Raw genomic sequence first — 17,956 nt, 5'->3', positions numbered from 1 at the left:
GACTCAGAAGGGACAGGGTGGGAAGGAGGTGTGGAACAAGAAACTGCATATTGGGTAAAACGTACACTACTCGGGTGACAGGTGCATTAAAATCTCAGAATTCACCACTATATAATTCATTCATGTAACCAAAACCACTTGTACCCCAAAAGCTATTGAAATTTAAAAAATCATAACATTTAAGTGTGTATTTGAATGTCAGCAGTTGAATTTATTTAATCAGGGGTTTATTCTACTTCACCAGAAAAGGGAAACAATGGAGAAATGCTGTGATTGTTCCTTGCTTCTATGGTCAACATTTTGTATAATCTGAAGTCTCTCTTCCTTCTTGAGCATACTCACTAAAAGACTTACTAAGTTGGGAGTGCTAACCTATTTTATTCAGTTCTCTGTGTGAGGTCAAAACAAGCTGGATTCTTAAGTCAGCATTTGAGAACCTTATGACTAAAAGAGCAACATCTATAAATAACACTATTTCACATAATGCATACCATTCAATAATATTTAGCAGAAAATGTTTTTCCCACTATTTTATAAAGAATATATTTTCCTTCTATAGAACTCAAAAGTTTCTTTTTCGAAGATGTTTTCCAGACAAAGGTGCTAAGCAGAGCAAGGGTCATGATAACAAATCAGGACTTTGTGTTCCCAATCATATACACAGAAAATTCCTCTATTCCATAAAGCAATGTGTTATGTCTAGTTGAGAATAACTGTGTGCTGACTATAAATTGTACATTGAAAATGAAGAGAGTAACTTGGGGACAGGATCTCGCTCTGTCACTCTGTGGCGCTATCACAGCTCACTGCAGCCTTGCCCTTCAGGGCTCAATCTGCCAGCCTCTGCCTCGCAAATTCCTGGGACTACAGGTGTGAACCACCACACCTGGCCACAAGACTAAGTACTTATCTTGCTTGTGGAGCAGGGCTCTTGGGAAAGGGTCATCACCTGCGATGTCACCAGCATAAGGTAATTATGATTCAGTATCTAGAAACTTTAGCCTAGGAGATATTAAATATTTAAGTGCATCATTAACCTCTAGCTTACTTTTTCATTAATATATATATTTTTAGTAAAATTAGGATATAACTTTTTAGAAAACATTTTTAGCATTGAATAATTCAATTGTTATTGTTCTCTATTTTTTACTTCAAATTCTGATGGAAAAATAACATGAAATGCCAAGATACCATATCTGCTCCTCACTGCTCACTGACTTTATAAAAACCTCTAAATTTGGTGTTGAATTATGCAGATCAGATAGTAATGTGCAGATGTTCTTCACTAAAAGCAGTTACTTCATTTGTCACAAGATGGTGCTGCACACAGTTCTAAATGGGCTACTCTTACTAAAGAAACTTCACAGCATTCAAGAGAAAGGAGCACAGTCCTTGAACAATTCATATTTTGCTTCCAGGGTATGGGAAAGTATATTGAATGATAAGACAAAAGGAAATATAGCTTTCCAAACTCAGAGTTTCTGTTGCAAGGAATAGAAGAATTAAAATTCATTCTTTAGAATAATTTTAGTGTAGAACAGTTAAGAGAAAGAAGAGATATTCTCTAATAGATTCTGCCCAAATAAGTCTTCTATTCATTTTACTTTGGGGTAGAATAGAAATAGTATGACCAAAAATGAAAGGGAAGGATGAAAAATTAGAGCATTAAAATGGTGATATTGAGCCCTGTATACCTACTTTTAAAAATGTGTAAGGGACATTAAAACTGTGAAAAGGAGAATCCCTTACTCCCCTTTTGTTTCTCACTGGACATAAGTATAGTCAAATTTGTCAACAGAATGGGCAACATTACATTGTATATATGCATGCATAAGCAATGTGAGGGCAGAAACATCCATCTCTGGTTTTTATCACCTTCAAAGTGATTTTTTTTTCAGAATGCATATCACTTTTCTGCTTAAACTCAGTAGCTTTCCACTGCACTCAGAATTAAGTCCAGCTTCCTGGAGTTTTACTTAAAGTACCAGAATATGAACTGTTGTTACAGATTTGCTATGACGTACTGATGACACATGGAAAAATCAATCTTATCAGTAAGCACACTGTTTAATTCAGCTGACCTTTTTCTTTCTTATAAAGACTTTCTCAATGAAGTCATGCCTTGATTAACTATGAACACTGCAGCACTGTCTCAGTGTGCCCCATGCTTACATCTACCTCTGCCACTTGGCTTTTTCTGACCCAGAGCTTCAGATGCTCAAACCACTGTGGCCTTTCAACACCTAAAATGAATGAACCAAGTTACTTTTTATCATCAGGGCATGTGCACATACTGCTTCCTCTTTCTGAAATGCTTGTCCCTTCCTCTCTCTGATTTCTTTTCATCCTTCATCTCACACTTCAGATCTCAGAGAGGTGTACCCAGGCCACCCAATCTAAAGTGGGTTATTCTATTTCATAGCACCGTATTCTTTTCCTTTTATTTCTGTTATTGTACATTGTAACTATATACATAAATGATTCACAGGTTTCATGTTTCAAATAGATTTGAGAAAAGTGTATGATGGGCCCCTCAAGTGAGCCACACTGTTTATTAGCCTATGATAGATTCTGGGAAGTCCTAATCTAAAGAAATCTAATGAATTATATGGAATTCAGAGCTTCGAACATTTTTTTTAGTATTAACATTCTAGGAAGCCATATGGAATATTCTTTAGAAAACACTGCTCACATCCATCTACACTCTGCATTTTATAGAAGAGGAAACAGGTTCACGTTAGTGATTGCCCATGCTATAAATTTAGTTAGCAGCAGTCAAGGGCTGTCTTTGATGGACACAATAATATTGACAGTAGATCTATTTCCATAGAGATTGATTCCATTCATCTTTACTTTTTAATACATTTGCCTTACTATATTTGTGCTGTTTTTACCAATCATTATTCTAGTAGCTCTTTTTAAAATAATCATGGAGTAGATTTTATCAGACTATACAAAATATTTATTTGGATACCTGCTTCTTATTTTTCTCACCACTCCTACCCCTAAAACCTGTTATTCATTATTTTATTGCAGTTTGGCAGGTCTCTCTTGTAGCATGGATCAAGTAGAGTAACAAAAATTTATTTCAAAGCTATTTCCCTTTTTTAATTTGAACTCTAAAAGGGAAGGGAGTTTGTTATTTTTTATTCCTCACATTTATTCAGGGCCCCACAATAAATAAATGCTAGAGGATATAAATACAAAGGATGTTTCTCTAGAGGGACTCAAAGTCTGGAGAGGAGACTGCCATAAATAGAAGCAATTATAATTTGTCAGACTTAGATGCTATGACAGAGATAGATTAGCAGTGATGAAGGTTCTTGGACTGTTTTTCAAAGGTAGCAATATGTGAGTTTGATGAGGCAAACAACCAGTATTTCACCATGTGAAGGGGAGGGCTAAAGGCAGAGGTAGCACCATAAGACAGTCATGTCGCGTTTCTCCCCTAAATGTTCCATCCTGGCTAAATGCTTTTAACCTTTAGGACTAACTGTCACACTCAAAGAGAAGACTTTCTGGGACTCTCACAAACCAAACCAGTGCCCCAGTTGTAATTTCCAATCACAACTTTTATGTCATATAATTTGAATCTAATATCGTCCATAATATGCAATTTTTATCAATATTTTCTACTATTTTCCGTGAGTGGCAGACATGGTATTTTGTTCATTAGTGTATCCTTAGTATCTAGCAAAATGTATTGTACATAGTATGTTCTTCATAATTATTCATTGAACATACGAAAAAGCTGAAAAATAGTTGAGTTGCCTACTATGAGTTATGGAGTGACAGAAGATGAAAAAATGTAGAGAAGAAGGTAGATTGTGAAGGCCAAGCTGAAGAGTCAAGATTTTATTTTGTCACTGATGGTGTTTTGGGAGAAGAGTAAATCGACCAAAGTCATGTACAAAAGCATCCTAGGTAAGACCTTGTATCTAAGTTTTTTGACTCACTAATGAACTATTCCACAGTAAAATCACTGAACCTGACAGAATATACTATATAAATACTTTATGTATGTGTGTATATGTATTCTCATGATATGAGTCAACTATATTGAGTTGTTTTGTTAACAATATAGTTATAAAATATAGTTACTGATAATATAGTCATTAACAAATTACTTTCTTAATCTGAGAGGTTTTTAAGATAGCATATATATATATATATGCGCATATATATTTAAGATAGTCTACCCCAGAGAAGTCTAGAAATCTAGGTCTCATTAATTCTTATCTCTTCTAGACTTACCTAAATTATTAGGTTAGTGGTTGATTACTTTCAAGTGTTTAAAAAGTCTTAGTGTGTAGTAACTAAAAAAACAATTTAATGCCTTACGGCTATGTTGTCTGACATTGTAGCCTCTACATATATGTTCCCATTTAAATTTAAATTAGTTAAAATTAAATAAACTTAAATATTTAGTTCCTTACTCACATCCACCACGTTTAACATGCTCATAGCCACATTTTCAAGTGTTTCTTTGATCACGGCAGAAAATGCTATTGAACAGTATCATAGCTTAGAGGGTTAACTAAAACAAAACAAAACAGAAACATCTTCATAGTATCTTTCATTTTTTCAGTACTATATGTTTTTCAAAATCCCTTTTCCTGTGACATTTTACCTGACTCTGAGAATGAGCTGTTGAGGTGGAGTATGCAGGAAATACCATCATCACCATTGCTAAGATTAGAGAATTGAGAGAGAGAGAGAGTAGCTCTACTGACCCATCAACTTCACATTGGTAGCAACACCAAGGCTTAAACGGAATAATTTTGACTAAACTACAGACAACTCTCCTGGGTGAGAGATACAAAGAAATACTTCTTGGTTATGGGGACCGAAAAAAACCCATTCTAAGAAAAAGCTAAAAGAAATGAAGAAAATATGGGATGAATATTCCTCCATCATAAAATCATCCTTTCTGTGATTCTATGTGACGATTTCTTAGCAGCACACTTTAGAACTGCAAGACAAGATAAGATGGCTAGAGAAATATATGCATTTTAATCAAATCGAAGGAAATGTGGGTAGGAAAGCAATCTTCAGCAAATAATGTAAAGAGCTGAAAACCCCTCCAGTCATCCCATGCAAGTTGTTTATCTGATTGGCTGTAATGAGTGGCTAATTTACAGTGAGAGAGCCGCAGCAGCTTCCTAGCAACATCCTTAAGTCTAGCATTTCACAATCACTCAGGCATCCAAGCAGCCCTGCCATTTCGTAGTTCTCTATCTTCCTTTTGTTTATATATGCAAGCAAATGAGGGGAAATAAAATGGGAAGAATATCATAGCAGCTCTATTTACGAAGATACACTCCATAAAATAGATTAACAGAAAAAAATGTTTAACAAATAAAACATTGTAAAACCTTCAGCTTAAGATCCAAAGCTATAAATCACATAAAATTCATGACCCATAGTACAATGTGTTACTCATAAAATTTCAATTTGTGTAAGTGAATGTTGTTCCTGGTTACACATAAAGACACAAAGCTGTAATACGGTTTCCATAGGAGACAGTTTTCACAACATCTATCCTCACTTTACATGTGGCCTGAAGAAATTTTGATGGAGGACTTCAGGATATACATTTGGGGAGGCTAAGAACAGCATCTGAGTCATGAGATTATAAAGAATATTCCACGTGCTGCATATTAGGCTTAATATTATAGGGAAAAGTTAAATAAAGCAAGGTAAGATTTCTAGGCTCTTTACAAATGAGTATAAATATTTGTTGAATGAATAAACATATCTGAAGGATGTCTTCTAACTTTTAGGTTATCTCTTGATTGTTCATTATGTCATTCATCACAATAGAAAAGTTGCTTCGTAAAATAAAAGGTAGTGGATTTTATGCTGATGTTAATCAGCTTCTCTTATCTCCCTTCTTTCCTCCCTCCCTCCTCTTCTCCTGCCCCACTTTCCCCAAACCTTATTACCGGCATGGCTCTATTTGTACTCTTGGCAGGATTAAGAATTGGTTGTTTATTTTAACCCAGAAAATGTGTACTTTAACATGTATTAAGATAGAAAAATATAAGAATTAAGAAATACTTTTCTGGAAGGAACATCGAAGGGGTGAAGACTTTCAATTGTCAATAAACTCAATTTCATAATCTGTTTGCAGATGTTCTGGTAACAAGAGGACAATTATTTTGGTGCATATATATATAATTATATATGTATATATAATTGTATATGTATATAATATATATAACTAATATTTTCTCTAACTAGCCTTTCTTACATATACGTGATTACTAGCCACCCCTAAGTAGGTTGACCCTATAAATTGTCATCCAAACAAGGAAATATTTAAAAGTGAAAGGGAAACTATTAATAATTAATTAAACAGACAGAGAAGTATATCCAAGAACAGTACCAAATAAACTGTAACATGTGTTTGTCCTACTCCTTATCTTAAAAGGTTATTATCACCAAAACATAACACTTTCTGTATACCCTTGTTGACCAATGTAAAATGTAACTTCTTAGTAATAAATATTGTAGAGTACAGCTGAAAAGACTCTTTATCTCTTGGTGAAATGCACAGTGATGATTTTTATTTATAAGTATCTGAAGGCTCAGCTAGTTAGAAAGCAACTTTTCTTCCATAATGCTCAAGAACCTGTGTCAATGGTTTTCAAGTTCTGAGGCTCTTTTCCTCAGTGGCTCTGATCTGTCCAGAATTCATTTCTCTTTTTGGTACAACATCACAAGTCTGGAGGACTTTGAAAATGATTGTAGGTACTTGATTCAAATATTCAATATTCTCTCTGTTCAGAAGTATATAAGCTGTGTTATTACATGGCCATTTTTATGATTCGTATTTTAGAAGCTCACTGAGTACAACACAGAAATATAGCATAAAATTTACCACATGTAATTTTCTTTTTTGAGTTGAATTAATGCTATCTCTGAACTGATTAATGATCATAGGCTACGTTTAAAAACTGCATACTTTCTTTTATTTTTAATTTCTTCTAAAAAAAATGGAATACATGTGCAGGACGGACAGGTTTGTTCCATAGTATATGTGTGCCATGGTGGTTTGCTGCACCTATGGACCCGTCCTCTAAGTTCCCTCCCCTCACCCCCCACCCCCAACAGGCCCTGGTGTATGTTGTTCTCCTCTCTGTGCCCATGTGTTCTCCATGTTCAACTTCCACTCATGAGTGGGAACATGCGGTGTTTGGTTTTCTGTTTCTGTGTTTGTTTGCTGAGGATGATGGCTTCCAACTTCACCCATGTCCCTGCAAAGGACATGATCTCATTCCTTTTTATGAGTGAGAACATGTGGTGTTCGGTTTTTTGTTCACATGTTGAAAAAAAAAACTGAATACTTTCAAATAATGTTTTGAAGCTGAGAAGTTCCCATTAAAGTTAATAGAAAAGTAACATAATCTGATAGGGTATAATTAAACAAAGCTTATAGAGGTATCTTCATTGTGATACAGATGTATAAGGAAAATAAGATAAAGAATTGAAGGCATAGGGACACCAGCATTGAAAGAAAACTTAGGAAGTTTTATGTAGGCATACAGATAAAGATAAAGATACAAATAATGATATCAATTCAGAAATGTGATATATAATCAGGCCGGACGCAGTGGCTCACGCCTATATCCCAGCACTTTGGGAGGACTAGGTGGGCAGATCACCTGAGGTCAGGGGTTTGAGACCAGCCTGGCAAACATGGTGAAATGCTGTCTCTACTAAAAATACAAAAATTAGCCAGTTTGGTGGTGTGCACTTCTAATACTCAGCTACACGGGAGGCTGAGGCAGGAGAATCGCTTGAACCAAGGAGGTGGAGCTTGCAGTGAGCCAAGATCATGCCTCTGCACTCCATCCTGGGTGACAGAGCCAGACTCCATCTCAAAAAAAAAAAAAAAAAAAAAAGAAATATGATATATGATATATGATCAGAATTTTGTTTATTTGTTTACTTGTCCATTTTCAAAAGAATTATACAGAGAAGTTCAAGAGAATTTCTAAATAAATAATTTATGCAATAGACCAGGGATAAGTTCCAGCTCTTCTGTCTCTCCTAACTTCCCCTTCCCCTTCTTTTTCATTTATATTCATGAGGGTAAATCCAAACGGAAAGAAATAGAAAACACAAAGCAAACCAATGGAATATTAAGGAGTATATTTTGGTCATATGCCTAAATATTTCAGAGAAAGTATGATACGCAGGCATGGTTTGAACAGGGCTCTGGAGCCAACTCACTGTGATCCCCATGGGGTGCACTCCTCTGTGGCTACCTTCATGCTCAGGTGGCACCCTTCATGGTGGCAACATGGCTGTTGCAGTTCTAAGTTTGCCGTCTATACTCCACGCTGTTGAGAAGGGAATAAGCAGTCATGTTATGGTATTGCTAGCCAAAGTCTCAAGTTCTATGAGGATTGTTCAGTCTTGGGTAAAAGGAACAAATATTTTTGGTAAAGAAATACTCTGCTTCCAGAGTCAAGAGTGAATTCAGTCTTACTCAAACTGCATGGCTGCCACACCCTTTGGTAAGTGTAGTGTACATGACAAATTAGTGTTAATAAAATTTCCCCAAGATAAATCTGGATACTAATAAAGAGGGGCAAGAGAAAGACTCAAAAACCATGCAATGAATTCATATTTATTTCCACCGAATGCTGCTCTTTTATTATAACTATTTCACCCACAATATTCCATATTCTTGTGTATTTTTCCCATTAAGAGAAGTTAAAATCATAACATTTTTATTTTGGGGTGATCAGACCCAACACCAGGTCATGGGGGTGATGAAGTCCGGCGGAGTCAAAAGATTGAGAAAAAGACAGTTTGAGAAGTAAAGCTGGGACCAAGGGGCCATCGCAATCGCGGAGGCTGCGAAAGCCCCGAGCTCTGGGACCCCACGCTGTTTATTGGTAATCCAACAGAGAAACAGTTGGTGAGAATGTGGAGGTCAAAAGGGCAGGCTCGTGATCTACAGCTATGACGGTTTAGCACTTATTAGGAATATGTTCTGCTACTTGAGATAATGGAGAGCAGGTTCTTTTAACTCAAGATACAATCGATCCTGGGAGAGCAAGAAGCAAGGAGCCAGCAAGTCTAGACACATTCCAGAGCCAAGAGCCCTGGATTCTATCCAAGCCACAAGGGATTTTATGCCCTGGGCTTACATTATGGTGTGTCAGGGTAGCCTTCCACCCTTTAGCACAGAGCTTGGTGTTCCAAAGGCCACAAGGGGTTTTAGACCCTGTACCCGGACATGTTCCAATACTCTTTTACATTATGTCAGACATGCAATCCCTTCCTCAGCTTCTCCCAAAACTCAGCTTTTCCCAACATTTTTACTTCAACAATTTATAAAATATGTTTTTCAAAAGATAATTTCCATGGTAGAGCACGACCTCCCACCATCATCAGTTTTGTTTTCTTTATATCATAGATATTAGAGATCTCTCTCTATCCAGCCCCTAATATTCAATTCATCCTCTTTTAGCACAGTCATATTTTCCCTTCTGCCATCCCAGCTATTTTTCAGTTATTCCCCAGGTGGGTTGAATTCCACTCTTCTATTTTAGAGAGAAGTTTCAATAGTTAGTTTATTTTAAAAAGGTGAGGTGCAAGCAACAAATCCAAATGTAATTCCTAAAATAACATTGATATGTTCAAATTTAATAGTAGTGTTTATGAAGCATATTTTGTTTTTGCCAGATTAAAATATGATGGAGACAAATGTGAAATATGATATTTTAAGAAATTACAGTAAAAATACCACTAACAAATTATACAATACCTTTACCTACTTGGAATGGTGTCAATAGTTGGCTATCATATATTCAGGAAAATATTTTTTAAATGATATATCCATAAAATGAAGTCACATGAGCTATAAAAATTGAAGAAACTCTTTGTACACTAATGTGAAATGATGTCTACAATATTTTGTTAAGAAAATACATTATAGGCGAGATATATGTTATTATTTTTGCTGAAAACAACCAAGAAGATAACAATCAACATTTATTTACTTCAGTATGCATAATGATCTTTAGAAGTATACATAAGAAACCAGTGGAAGTGGTTCCCCGTGCTGAGTGAGAAGGCAACTGGGCAATTAAGGGACAGTTAAAATAAAATGTTTGATACATTTTAATGTCAAACTAAGCCAAAGCAAGTGTAATGTCGGTCTACATATGGTGGCAACATAAAGATGTGCTAACTTTGGGGAAAAAAAGCTGAACTCTGATTTTGCCAACTATAGCATATGCAATATAATGTAATTTTTTTTATGCTTCAAAATCTTGAATTACTCTGTGATTTTGTACTGAAGATTGATTGCCCTCATAAAAATCTCCAGAAGATATTGGACAGAATTGTTATTTCTTACCAAAATCACCATCCTGAATATTCCATTCTATTCAAGTTTCCCTTTGAAAGAGGCCAGGCAAGGATCAGACTACACCGGTCGCAGTCAAGAGATCTTTCAGGATCTCTGCCCATTTTCCTGTTCGCTCACAATAGTTATAGAGATCCTGGAGGATACCAGGATGGAGGGACCCATAAGGGGGCCACTTGTTTTGGTTATCTAAGGGGTAAGTGGGCCAGTCTTGTGTGCAGTATTTAATTAGATGTTTTGGTTTCAGGTTGGCTGCTAAGCCTAGGGCTGACAAATTGTTTAGGAGGTATAGTAGGGGAGAGTCGGCCGGCAGGGATGCGGAGCCTCCCATTGCGGGGCTACGAGAGGATATGCAGTGAGGGCTAAGGAGGGCATCCCCTAATAGCCGAACACTGCGACGTGACTCAGAGCTTCCGGTTCGGTCGTCACCAAAGTGAAAGGACTGAGGGGCAGACTATGGCCGAGGACCGTGGGTCACCTGGTACCAGGATTTTTGAGACGAGAAAGGGAAGGGGGGCCCAGGCCGGAGACGCGAGGAGGAGAGGGAGAAAACTCTGTTCCCTGCAGGCCGAGTCTAGAGTAAGATTTACGGCGGCCGAGAGCGAGCGGCTGAGACGGGAGTTGGTCGGCTGGTGTTGGACACCAGGAGGGGAGACTTACCGAGATGAGGCCGGTGTTGGGTGAAGAGGTCTGCGAACACGAAAATGGGCGAAGACCGGCCGGGGTCTGGACCAAGCCTGAAGAGGGATCGGGATCCCACAGAAGGGTGGGGTGTTCCCGATCCGAGTCACGGCACCAATGAAAGATGCCGGGCGGAGACCAAACTACACTGGTCACAGTCAAGAGATCTTTATTCGAGGTATCGAGCAGAGAAGGAAGAGAAGAGAAGAAGAGAAGAGAAGAGAGAGAGCTGCTGGTGTGCTGGGTTTTATATCCCTTGGGCCTACGTGGGGTGGGCCCAAGGGAAGGCGGGAGATGCTTCTTTCTGATTGGCCCTCCTTTGGCGGGTTCAGACAGTGCCCGGTCAAGGAGGGGAGAAGAACCCGGAACCGACGCCATTAAGGTACCCCTGTTACCTAACACCCTTTCCATTACATCTCACTGAATGAAAATTCCATGAGGAATTTCATTCCATTCCCACTGTGTTCATTGCTGTGCCCTAGCACATAAATTAGTGCCTGATGACTAAGCCATAAGTATTTCTTACAAGAATAAGGATACTTTTGAATAGAATACTGGTTCCACAAAGATAATAAGCCAATCATTACTTTAGGAAAATTGCTGTGGGATTTTTAAGGTTTGCTTATTAATTACTTATATTTTTTGCTTGACTCATTACATTTATGAACAATTATTGTGGCTTATATTGAGGAAACGGCCACAATAATGAATCAAGAAAGATACAATCTGAAAGTTGAAATTCATAGATTTTCATAGGAAAATTTTCTAAGTAATTGACGGTTATCCTCCAAAAATAATTCCTTATGTTCAAGATAGTAACTAAGGTGAAATGATGGATTATGGAATATTGTATAAGACTGTGACACAGAGGGAACTATAAAAATATAATGTCTTTGAAACATCAGTGTTCCTCATATGCTGATCATTCTAGATATTGAAAACATAGAATATAGGCTCTGACAATATGCTTTAGATTCTTGAAAATGTATGATGCTATCTAATGAACTTAACGTTCATATAAACAAAGAGCATCTTGTAATAACAATTTTCTATTAGTTGTTGCCCATTTATTTTTTCAGGATCCTACAAGTGATATTCCAAGTGTTTTATAGACTCCCTGAAGAGTCATATTAAATCATGATTATCTTCCATTATCACAATGATGAAGATAATCTTGATTATTGGCTGGGAAACTTAGAAGTACTGCATGTGTGCAATTGGCAGTAATAGTATGTGCTTAATCTCAAGCCACAAGGATTGGTGCTGACAACATAGATAGTTATGATACCATGGTATATTTAATAGCAATGTTAACTTTATTTATAGAAAATATTCTTGACAATGCATTTCAAATATACCAATATTTTTTCCTCAGTATGTCACAGAACTTCCCCTTATAGATATGATACCAGAGAAAAGTCATTTGACCTTTCCTCAATTGTTATATTAATTTTAGTAATGACTTGGGGAAAAATATCTGAGCCACTGCTAACTGTTTTGAGCCTTTTCCCTGAGAGCTTGAGTATACTGAAAACTCCTCAGTCATGTTGCATGTTGCAGACAGCCTCAATGTTGGAATATGAAGGCTTATTTAAATATTGAACCATGGATTTTTAAAAAGCCAACAAGAAAATGGGTAGACAGTGTGGATTCAGAGTTCATTTAAAAAGTTAATTTTAAACATGAAAAACTATTCACTATAATTCATAAAGAAAAGCAAATTAAATTGCCTATAACGTATTTTTGAGCAGTGAATTGCCAAAGATGAAATATTTAATGATACACAATCATGCTAAGAATGTTGAGGAAAGTAATATGTATATATTATACACAAAGATTGTACAGGACAAAATAAATTTTGCAGCTTTGATTATAATGATAACTGATCATTAACAATCAAAACAACCATCAATATTTCACTAACTGAGTATAATATATTCACCCACTGGAATACTTTGCAACTACTAAAAGAATAAGGTAGATTTACATGTGCTAATATGAAAATATCCCCAACGTTTATTAAGAAATACAAAAATACAGGCTCACACCTGTAATCCCAGAACTTTGGAAGGCCGAGGTGGGCGGATCATGAGGTCAGCAGTTCGAGACCATCCTGGCTAACACGGTGAAACTCCATCTCTATTAAAAAATACAAAAAATTAGCCGGGTGTGGTGAAAAAAAAAAAAGGAAATACAAAATTCAAAGTTAAAAATGTTAAGTATAGTCTTCTCCCATATTTGTATACATATATATTATCTATATACATAGATATTATCTATATATATACGTGTGTGTATATATATAGCTATATATGTGTATATATATTATCTATATATGTGTATATATATTATCTATATATCTATACATGCGTGTGTATATATACACACACACACACACACTTAAATGGAAATTGAATATTTTTGGAAGTATTCAAGAATATTAACACAATAGCTTTTTCTAGGGAAATGCACTGAAGTACTGTGATAGCAAAGAGACTACCGTTTCATTGTATCTGTATTTTTTTATTGCAGTTAGAGGTTTTATGCTGGTGCACATAATTTTATCTTCTGAATATAAAGTTTATATCATTTAAAGATTTATAATCAATGTATAATGGAGTTTTCTATGTACTTCAGAGCTCACATAAACCTATTTTTATTGATCTCTCTGTGTCATGAAAAATGATACAATATTTAAAAATCAAAAAGTCAGATTTTTACGTGACGTTCATGTTCTTTGAGCAATGGTGGTGGTGGGATTAATGTTACAGTAGTAGAAGAATGTGCAGAAGGATGCAGGCCAAGGCATCAGAAACCAGGGTAGGGAGAACAGGCTCCAGTATCTCAAAAGTGTGTTCTGTGGTTATTAAGTTTAACAAACAATTAATAGACTTTCAAACCCATATGTATGTATTTAAGAAATGAGTTAAACAGGTATTTTTTTTCTGGTATTATATTTAAAAGGTTTGTACACCCTGGAGTAATATTATTTCCACCCAGAATGTTCTTTCTTCTTCCAGCCAGATAATATGAGTGGCTGACTGATTTGATCCAATCCAATCAATAGTTAAGCTGGATCAGATCTGGCTTATGGCTATAGTCGGTTTCACTTGACTTCCTCATTCAAAAGCCAGTAAAGACTACCTGTTTGTGATTATTACAGGCCTCTATTTCCAACAGAAACTGAAGAATTGGAGAAACCTGTTTCTGTTTCTTCTTGCTAGGCAAGCCCCCAAACTCTGTTGCACTTACATTTCTCCAAATTCAGCAAAAATCCCATACAGCAGCATTAGAAGGGGAATGAAGAGATCTAGCTGATCAGCTAGGCGTCATGCTTATTTCAAATACCAACACTGGCCACACAGATATTAGAAGCCCCTCTAGTTTCTCTGACATGTTTTGATTTTTTTTTTTTTTTTTTTTTTTTTTTTTTTTTTTTTTGGAGATGGAGTCTCGCTCTGTCGCCCAGGCTGGAGTGCAGTGGCGCGATCTCGGCTCACTGCAAGCTCTGCCTCCCGGGTTCACACCATTCTCCTGCCTCAGCCTCTCCGAGTAGCTGGGACTACAGGTGCCCGCCACCACGCCCGGCTAATTTTTTGTATTTTTAGTAGAGACGGGGTTTCACCGTGGTCTCCATCTCCTGACCTCGTGATCCGCCCGCCTCGGCCTCCCAAAGTGCTGGGATTACAAGCGTGAGCCACCGCGCCCGGCCATGTTTTGATTTTTTAACATTTAAATATTTTTTGTCTTTACCCACTATCAGGTATTCCTTTATAGCAATGCTAATGGATTCATATATATATCCATATATACATATCCATATATATATCCATATATATCCACATATATATCCATATATATATATACACACACTTCTCTGAAGTTCAATGGAATTTTATAAAATGGAGAGCCTATCCTACAATTTTCAGTATTCAATTTATTTTCAAGAATGGAATTAATGCAGTAATAAATATGTAATCTAAAGGCAATCCCTGGAGAGCTCTTCTTGCAGGTGAGATGGACATAATCTAAATAGAAAATGACTCCAGCCACAACAGCCAAAAGTGTGTGTGTATGTACGTATATATATTTGTAGACACACACACACACACAGAATCATGTGTTTATTAAAAGCACTATAGAGAAAAAACATAAGAAAATGGAAATAATTCTAACAATATATAAGTAGTCTCTGTGCTAGCAGAGCTCCGTTGCCACTATTCGACTAGTCCCAGCCCAGGTGAGTGGAAGACTGGGCCATTAACAACCTCTCCCCACCACCGCCACATATACACACATCAGAGTTTCCCTGTGGGGATTAACTTTTGACATTGGAAATTACCTTTCAAATGAGATTTGGAGGGGACGTACATCCAAACCATGTCATAGATTGTATCATTTCTTAGTGGTATATTTTGACTCTTTTTCTTCTTTATAAATAGAAAATTACTGAGTCAGTGCAAAGATAAAACATTATGAACATAACATTAATATATGCTAGTCCTTAATTCACTAAAGTTTATTTTTTATTATTTCATAAAACACTTATCTTTTATGCTGATTTTACTTCAGTTTAAGAAGTTATTATATTTAAAAATTTCTACCTCTAGTATTCCCAAATCTGCACATTTTCCTCGATTTTAAGGACCATTAATTTGTCCTGCTTTCACTTTCAAAATGTATTACTTATTCAGCTCAGTAAAGACATTTCTTTTTTCTCCCTTTTTTAAAATTCCTTCTTTATGAGTCATTTAAATTCATTCTGTACATAAAATGGCAAAAAATTGTTTTTGAAAAGAATGGCTCAAACTTACCAAAGAGATGCTGATTTTTATTCCTTACAAAACTTCAAGAAAATCTTACCAGTTATTCAATACAAACTATTTCTTGCTCAATCAGCTTTCTTATTGAATAATTATCTTAATTTCCATAAGTATTTACTAAGATCTCTTTCAGATAATATAATTCAAATCTACTAAAATAGGAGGGAAAAATCTCATTTTTAATTTAATGGCTTATGAAATTTTCTTTAACCAAATTAATGATTTCTCTATCCTGTGTCACCTGATAGACTCCCCTTTACTTTCTTTGAATTCACATTTAGAGATATGTGTCCCCTTTCCCTATCAATGAACCTCCATCATGACCATCACAGGTAATTCAAAAGACCCTAATAATGGTTGAACTGCAAATGGGATATTTAGAAATCTTGAATAGATTTCTCCCAAGAGCTTTTTTAACCCCTAATAAAAATGATAAAATGTATTTAGCTATGTATGTTTTCTTTTAATCTTCACAATAACCCTATAGCTCCCATATCACAGATGATATATTACAAATAGTTTTATATTACAGATAAAGAAACTGAGGGTTGATCAATTAAGAAAATTTCCCAAAGTAATAAATAAACAGTTTACCCTAAAACAACGTGGGTTTGCACTGTGCAGGTCTGCATATATGCAGATTACTTTCAATAAAACTTACTCCAAGTGTGTCTCCTCTCCTACCTCCCCTTCCTCCTCCTCCTCCTTTTCTGCCTCTGCTACCCATGAGCAAGACCAACCCTTTCTCTTCATCTTCCTCCTTAGCCTACTCAATGTGAAGACAATGAGGTTTAAGACCCTTATGATGACCCATTTCTACTTAGTAGATAATATACTTTCTCTTCCTTGTGATTTTCTTAATAACATTTTCTTTTCTCAAGCTTACTTTATTGTAATACAGTATATAGTAATTGTAATATGTGTTACAAAGTATGTGTTAATCAACTGTTTATGTTTTTAGTAAGGCTTTCAGGCAACAGTAAGCTATTACTTAAGTTTTTGACTGTGTAGGGGGGTTCATAGCCTCCCCTATGTCATTCAAAGGTCAACTACGTGTGTGTGTGCATGTGTTTATGTGTGTTAGCATCAGAATCCATTAACAGTCTGACTCCAGAGCTTGTCCTATCAATTACTACAATACATTGCTACTTCACACTTGCCTATGTACTGTCTAAAATTCTACTCAGCATACAAAGGATATTGAAAAGGGATGTTTTGTCAATACATAAAAAACAAACAAACAAAAAAGTTCCTTCTCTAGGTATTTCATTTATATAATAATGACCACTGAAGTCTAATTTTTTTTTTTTTGCAGAGTATGAAAATCTCTTCTTAGGTATACTTTGCTGCTTTCTCTTAGAATAAAAAGTGTCTGCCAAATTGTAAATGACACCTTTTTTGCATGTTAAAAATCCTCCTTTTCAGGAATCCTATTATATATCTCTAGTTCTAGATTCAATAATTTTCATATTAACTACAGAAAAGGGTTGTTAAATAAATGGAATTTATGACAGAAAGTATAACTATATAGGTGGCTAATTGTTGACAGTAAATATGAAATTATAATAAATGAGTGAATTACTTTTTTGAATATAATGAATTGTGACATTTTCTATATCATTTAAAAAATCAAATTTAGTCTAGCTTCATGTTTGCATCTCGATGAGCTTGAGAGATGTTCAATCTCAGTGGTTTGAGAGTTTGTTTGTGTATTACAGTGGAGATGGCCTTTATCTCCTTAGCAAAATATATACATATATACACACACACGTACACAGGAGAGAGCATCTGGTTGTCATATTTTAGTCTCATGCCAGCCTCCTGGTTATGCCAAGGTATGAAAAGAAAAGGTATTTTGCGTCTATAATGAGGGCCAGGCACCTGGAATCTTCTTCATGCCAAAATTAGACAACTCAGAGGGAAGATTTCCCCAAAGAGAGATTGGACAAACAAATGATTACACAAGTTAACTGTAAAAGAGAGAGAGAACTTTCTATGCTTTAGTACATCATGATTGCCACTGGTGTATCCTAATTACTCAAGTCCACCTATTTCCATGAAGGCA

This window comes from Nomascus leucogenys, chromosome 11 (assembly GCF_006542625.1).
Source record: "Nomascus leucogenys isolate Asia chromosome 11, Asia_NLE_v1, whole genome shotgun sequence".
In the NCBI taxonomy this organism is placed as follows: domain Eukaryota; kingdom Metazoa; phylum Chordata; class Mammalia; order Primates; family Hylobatidae; genus Nomascus; species Nomascus leucogenys.
The sequence above is the reverse complement of the archived record's forward strand: the minus strand, read 5'-3'. Positions refer to the sequence as shown.